Here is a 7,942-nt window from a genome sequence, read left to right as displayed (position 1 = left end):
AAGTGAAATGTCAACTTCCACTCCCCTCACACAACCCCATGGTAGCAGTGTCCCCCAGATGGAATCCGAGAAACGGGATTATTGTGAGTATAAAAACCCTCTTTTTCGTGAAGATAAAAGTAGTGTACAAAACCATGGTAACCTCTACACCTGAGGTATAGTTTAAGATCTGTATAAGTCATGGGTTGGACTACAAGTGTAGCAGGGGTTAGAGTTTTGGGCACCTGTTTAACATGAAAGATACAAAGTTGGGTAATGTTATATTAATAAAAGGATTTCAGTGGTTGCATTATAAAGAAAGGCTAAACCAATCTCTAGGCTAAATCGTCTCTTTACAATAGTGACAACTTAATTAAGATGAGAGAGTATAGTCAAGGTCATTGCATAGATGTTCCTAACAAAGTTTCCATAATCACAGGTGACATGGGGACAGCCACTGTTACAGGATGATAGTTTCACTATTACTATAGAAAGGTGTATTTACTATATTGTTGCTGTAGAATTCTCTATGGGAGTTGTGATGGCTGATTCGTTATTTGGGTTTAAAAGTGGATGGTGCTTCTTGCAAGGAATGGTATCTGGTTATAATTCGGAAATAGCATAGGGGTGAGTTTGATCCAGGCAATTATTACGATTGCAGTTACGTGTTCTGAAGACAGTTTTGTCTTCCTGTGAGATTACGTTGTTTGCTATCTCCCTAAGGTTTTGTTTTCTTTACCCAGATTCACACAGAATATTGGCTTTTTTAAAATTTGGTTCTTTTTAATTGCCCGCATGAAATCAATCTGTGCTTAGCTTTCTGGAGACACCTGAAAATGCACATTGAGGAGAGAGAAAATTAATTTCAATGTTACCGCTTTAGGAAACACCCTTTCTTCATTAATTTTTATGTTTAAATAAAATACTGTTGGTTGGGGGCATGGCTTGACTTGTAATGTAGGAGATTGTGCTGTGTTAAAGCTCCTACAACATATAAAATTTATCTGCTATCATCAGTATTCTGTTCACTAATACACTTATTTTGGCCACAGGCTCCAGTGAAACAATTAGTGAGCCCTTCTCTGTGCCTATTGTGTGTGTTGTTAATCAAAAGTGGGAGTGTTGAAGAGATGCCTACCCTGGCCTCCTGCCTGCAAGCACAGTTCTGTGTTAGGGTAGCAGAGGTACAGGACAAGTGTGGCCCGATGGAGATCTGTTACAGGAGGGACCAGACTCCGAGACCTGCAACCCCGTGGGGACCTCTTAGATCTTGTTGCACTTAAGCAGTGTTATTAGTACCAACCATCTAGTCATGTTTTGGCTGCCCTTCCCCTATGATCCTGAGGAGTGAAGCAAATTCTGGGAAGCACTGTGCAGCAAAAACTGATCCCATCAGCAATTACGACCAATGCAGCACTTCTGAGACCTATGTTATACAGGCTACTTTTCTGATCACATAATGTGGCCATTAGAGAGACCCCTTTACACCACAATTCTAAATATTCCAGAGACTGTTGGAGTCAAATACTTTTAAGCATACCTCGATCGACTATTTCCATATATAGATCCAAATCTGAGAGATCAAGAATTCCTGATTGAGAGAACATTTTGAGCACTTTACCCCAAACCAAAATACTTGGAACCACCAAGGGATATATTGAAATATCTTTATTTTAAGATTAATGAGCTTATAATTCCTACAAGTAGAAATACCCCATGTCTTTTTTTGAAAAGTGAAGAATTTAAACATATAGGCTCGATCAAAGTGGTCACTTCACAAATACTTGAGGATTTTTGACCACAGCTCCCCCCTACCCAGAACTTAGCACATTCTTTTTCTACATAACATCCTCTCGGATTGGTTTGCCTTGTACTATAACCATTCCTACAGAGTTAAATCTTTTAAACTAATCTCAATAAATATCAAGGGACTTAATTCTCCCCAAAAACACTCTCTAACATAAAACTATTGTGAAACCAGAAGACTCACTTCAAAATGGGTGACCATCCCTCAGTGACTTCCCATAAACTCCCTATACTATAGTGGAGTATGCATCTTATGTTTCCAGAGCAAATAAGGGTCAATATAATGATCTGTAATTCAGTACCATTCCTCTTGTCTGATTCCAAACTGGATCTAGACAGATCTGGCACTAAACACCTTGCAGACTCTAGAGCACTTTATAAATATATGGCTGGGGCTAGTTTGTTGAACTCATCCCCACTGCTCTTACTCTTACCGTACTGACAAGATATTCGGCTGCAGCCAGGCAATCCAGTTTCTCTTTGCGATGGACATTCTCTCCAACCCAGAAAGTCCCTATATCAGAACAGGAGATTAACCCAAATCAGCAAACGTGGTACAGCGGAATGTCAAAGTGTACTTAGCAGTGTGTAACAAAGTCCAGACTATCCAAAGTATTCTGAGACAGACCCAGAGTCCCTCTTAACAGCCGGCTGGGACAGCACTTGATGCAGTACAAATGTAAATGCAAATTCTTACCACTCCAACTGGATTGAGTAGAGCTACACAACTGATGGTCAAGATGCGTGCCACAATGGATGTAGAGAAGTTAAACACCACAGAGATGTACCACCAGACATCAGCAAATAGAACGGGTTATATAAATGGTAATGGTACTGCTTTTGTGTCTTTCTCTGGATATCACCATCTCAGACAAGAATGGAGAGCTCAGTATTAGGCAGCCAAGCAGGTAACAGGAACATGAACAGTCAAGACAGAGCCAGGAATCAGAAGTAGCCAGAGATCAGAACCAGAAAGTTGATACAGCACAGAAATCAGAAGGCTACCGCTAAAAGCAAAACGCTGTCATTGGCAAAGATGGAGAGTCAGGAAAGGCCTTTAATAATGCAGGTAACCAATCGGGAAAATACAGGCATCGCGCCTGCAATGCAGCTCAGCTTAATTAAAAGCAGAGAGCTCTCATACACAGGGAAATACAGCAGAATCTGACAACAGAATTATAGCACATACAGGTAGCACACCTGCATTGCAGCTTAAATTTATTTAAACCAAGCAGCTCTTGCACACAGAGAAACGATAACGGAAGCAGAATACTAATACCAACTTCTCGTAGTTTGTGAAGCCCACAAAGTAGTAATTCTAGGCGCAAGAATCAAATATGCCACTCTCAGCAAGAAGCAGCAGTCATCCATGCTGGGAAAACACAATCAAAAACTATATTTAGACAAATTCTGCAGCTAAGAGGGAAATAAAATTGATTTTATAGGAAACAAACATAGAGAAGTCTCTGTTAGCTAAACCAAACATTTTATGGGAAGAGCAATAAAAGCAGATTCATTATTAATTAAAAGCGCCTACAAGCTATTGCGGCCGTGCAGAAATGGTAATCCTGGACTCGTAAATCATTTTGTGCATTTTATGAAACTTTACATAACATACACACAGGAAACACTCTTTCATTCTCAAATTCTTCTGTTCATCTGTAATAAACAGTCATAGTCTTCCAAAATTAGTTTGGGATTCTGCCCAAAAATTTGACGCAGATATAAAGTAAGAAAAAATAATACTGGTTTTTAAATCTCAGAAAACGTCCAAGCATCCAAGCACATCTCTGATGACATTCCCAATAATTGAAGACTTTTGTGCAAAGTGTAACATCTTACTTGGCTCAGGTTGTTAATAGTATTATGCAAGGGGGAAGTTTCACCCTAATACCACAAGGTCCAACATTGTAGTTATCACTAAACCAAACAATGATCCTACTAAGTGCAAACTTTAGACATATTTCTCTCCTGAACATGGATATTAAGCTCTTTGCGAAAAATTCTGCCTAATGGACTCTATAGTTACCTGACAAATCTGATTGACTCTGCCGAAATAGGCTTTAACATAAATAAAATGAAACATCCCTCAGCAGTTTTGGTCATACTTGCCGACTTTCTCCCATTGCTTTCCGGGAGATTCAGTGGAGGAGGTGGGCGTGCGGGGGGCGGGGCTCCAAAATCGCGTCATTTTGGACCCGCCCCCCGTGACGCAATGACGCAAACGCGTCATTTTACAGTCAGGGGCGGGGCCAAATGCCGCGATTCCCGGAGAATCGCGGTATTGTGGCCCTATTTCTGTAAATGCGGGATTTTGCCATACTCCTCCGGGAGTCCGGGAGACTCCCCCAACATGCGGGAGTCTCCCGGACATTCCGGGAGAGTTGGCAAGTATGGTTTTGGTGCTAGAGGCCGAAAAATACAGACTCTCGTGGCCATTTAGGTTCTAAACTTTGAAAAGTTAATGGATTTCGTGGTACATTCTTGCAGGGTATTCAAGCCCTATACAATCCTTCATCTGATCTTCTGAACATCATCCATATTCTGTTTGAGTAATGGTACCACACAGGGGTGTCAACTGTCCCTCTTGACATATTCTCTATGTATAGAGCCCATAACTTCTAGAATTACAATGAACTCACATATAAAAGGAGTCCAGACACAAAGCAGTATAAAAAAAATAATTTCATAGATTATGTTCTTTTAACTTTAACAACGCTCCAAGTTTCCTTAACCAACCTATTTCAGGGATTCGATAAATATGGCTCCTTATCAGGGCACAAAATTAATAACACTAAATCGGAGGCTATAACCTTCCATCTCGCCCAACACACCTTGAAGTTCTGAATTCCTATGGTGATCTTTATCTATTCAATACATAGGCATCTCCATATAGCCAAAAACTAGAAAAAAACTCAACCTTCCATTAACATGATTGCCCATAGAATCTGGTAAGTAGCATTGATGGAGTATATTTTCTATCTTACTTAATGCCACAAATACAAGCTTTCATAGGGAAACCTGGTACACTTAATAACACAACTATACTTGGGTGCTCTTAACCAAAACAACTAAAGATCTAACTTTTGAAAAATGATTCTTCCACCCACATTTATAAGCTTATAGTTAATAAGGTTTTCAAACTTAATACTTCCAGTTCATTTGTTATTTATGACCTTTGTATTTTCTTTCTGTCGTTATAAATAAAGAGAATAAAAAGAATTCTGCTTGGTTTAACGATATTTCTTAAATTAATAATGAGTGAGTGGACATCAACACTGTCCTTATTACATGTATCAATTTCTGTATTGAGATTTTTTCATTACATTGGACAATCCGCTTTTCTGCAGTTTCTGAACAGAATAGGGCAAGGCCTGATCTTGTTGCGGTTTGTCGGTGTATAAGTAGTATACTCATAGACCCAATCTATACTTGGTAACTAACACATCGGATTCACGCACTTCCTCCCATTGCACAGTGCAGACTTTAGCACCCCTGCAGACACTGCCGTCTTGGCCGGTGAATCTATATGCTTCTCCATTCACAATGGGTGAATTTGCACAAAATAGATGTTTGACACAAAGGATCATATAGTTACCAAAGTCCAATATATTCCACAAATAGGCTTGTTTAGGATACATTCATTTTGGACCATCCAGTACTCTAGAAATGGTTCTCTCTCTACAGTAACACTAAATGTGCCTTCTCAGCTTCACAGATCATTCAGATTTGACTATACACATGCATACGTGTGTGTGGTCAAATCTGAAATATCTGAATATATAGATATTGACAGCATTTTTGGGCCCATATATTTGTGGCCAATTAGGTCCAAAACAAAAGTCCAGTGTATATAGGTACCTTTACTCTAATGATAGAAAAATACTTTGTTGTTTTAATTTATAAGTATAGAAACCCAAAAAATTCTAACGTATGAATTAAAGAAGAAAAAGGACCAGAGGAATAATTACTCAGTTCTTGCAGCTTTCTACTATCCAATTGGTGGTCTTTAGATTCTGACTTTCAGCAACATGCATCCACAGAACTTATCTTCAGGACAAGAGCATGCTCAACCATCTTTCTTCCTAAGCCTGGGTACACACTACAAGGTTTTCAGTCGATTATTGGGCAAATCACTTGATAAACAACCGTTTGGCCCAATATCGCATAAGTGTGTACAACGATGACATATCATATCGTTTGATTTGATTTTGAAAACCAGACTAAGGGGGGTATTCAATTGTTGCTTTTAACGCGCTAAAACAAAAAAAAACGAGCGCTCGAAAAATATTACAGTTTATACGGTAATATTGCGCGCGAAAACAGTTAATACAGTAGTTTACTCGCGGAATTTCAGCTCGCAGCTCAGGGAGCTGCGAGCTGAAATTCTGCGAGTAATTACCGTATTAACGTATTTTCGAACGCTCGTTTTTTTTTGTTTTAGCGCGTTAAAAGCAACAATTGAATACCCCCCTAAAAATCTTGTTCAACGATGGAACAATGTCATTCCAATTCTGCAGTGTGTGTGTACTCACGACCTGCAGTGTCCATAGATCTCTATAGAGTGTGCAGAGTCACAAATTTATCAGCCGATGGTTATGACAGATAAAGAGCACAGATCTGAAGATAAATCTTGTAAAATGAGTATAGTGTGTACACATGACTTAATCGTTGGTAATATAGTTAACGATATCACGTTGGGAGAAATTTCCTGTAGTGTGTACCCAGCCTTACTGAAATGAAGTCCTTTTTATAAACATCACAAATTACTACCAACACTTGTACATGAGCGGTGCACACTATAAAATACATATATCAATAGGATAATCCAGGGCAGACAAAAAATAATGCAGACTAAAGGAGCTAGTCCCCTAATAGACAACCTGATGAACTTCAGCGGCCACATACGCAATCTTCTAATCTTCAAAAGGGCCACACATTGCCATTAATCTCAATAATAATGAAAACATTATATTTAATCAAAGAAAGAGACAACTATCTGTAGTAACATATTAGCTGGCATTTAAATGTAAGATAAACAAGTGTTACAAGTTATACCATACAAACCTAACAATAAAGCAGTAAGGAGCCTCGGTCCACAGGTGAAGGTTCAGGCAGCACTTGATCCCCATCATTCAGTTAGTTGGTCAAATCTAGGATCTTTTTTTATTTTTAATCTTTGTTTATTGAAACAAACATGTATACACTGTATACAATGATACATTATTGTTATTATTTGTAAGGTACCACGGTTTTCTGTAGCACCGGGGAAAATAGAACATGCATAAAACAGGGACATACATGTCATGTCGGCATATGATATAAATAGCATATAAATGGCAATATGAAAACAAAGGGTAGGGAGGAACCTGCTAATCAGAGCTTACATTATAAAGGAAGGGGGCACAGCTGAAACAAGAGGAATAGGTGTGGCTCAGAGTAGAGGTGGTAATCATAGTGAGGGTGCTTTAGTGTGGGTAGTATAGGTGTGAGTAGGGTACGCTCTAATATAGAGCTGAGTTTTTAGAGAGAATTTAAAGATTTGAAGAATGTGGGAGAGTCTGATTGGGCATGTAGCCAAACAATACATGGTTAGAATTTGTATTCAAATAAAAAGTACTTAGGTATAGCTGTCCGTCTGGAAAATATATATTTTTATAACTGATTTGGCATTGATGATTGATATTGATATGATATGATCTAAGAGACTCAAACATCTGGAAAGGGATCCTTGCATTGACTAGATCAACTTCCATCTGCATTGGGACTTGATGATTACAATTCACGGTCTGAGTGCATTCCGTTTGATTCAGTATAAACATGAACGTATATAAGATAACCAGCATGAACCTGTATTCCTTATGTGCTGCTAGAAAATCCATATTTTGCTGCCCTTTCTACATTATGAAAGGAGCATTAATTAAAAATATAATTTTAAACCTGTAGACCTGGGAATAACTGCATTATTTGTTTTCTGCTGTGTGATGAGCTTGGGAGATTCAAGTCATGTGTCACATGATAGGACTATGTGAGCTGACAAGTCTCTGAACAGCAGGAACTAATAAATGAGCTATTCAATGACTATTCAAAGTCTATGGCAATAAAATATAAATCCTTTACACATTTTACATAATTGTTATATGGCAGCACATATGCA

The sequence above is a fragment of the Mixophyes fleayi genome, chromosome 2, assembly GCF_038048845.1.
Source record: "Mixophyes fleayi isolate aMixFle1 chromosome 2, aMixFle1.hap1, whole genome shotgun sequence".
Lineage (NCBI taxonomy): Eukaryota > Metazoa > Chordata > Amphibia > Anura > Limnodynastidae > Mixophyes > Mixophyes fleayi.
Note: the sequence above shows the minus strand (reverse complement) of the source record.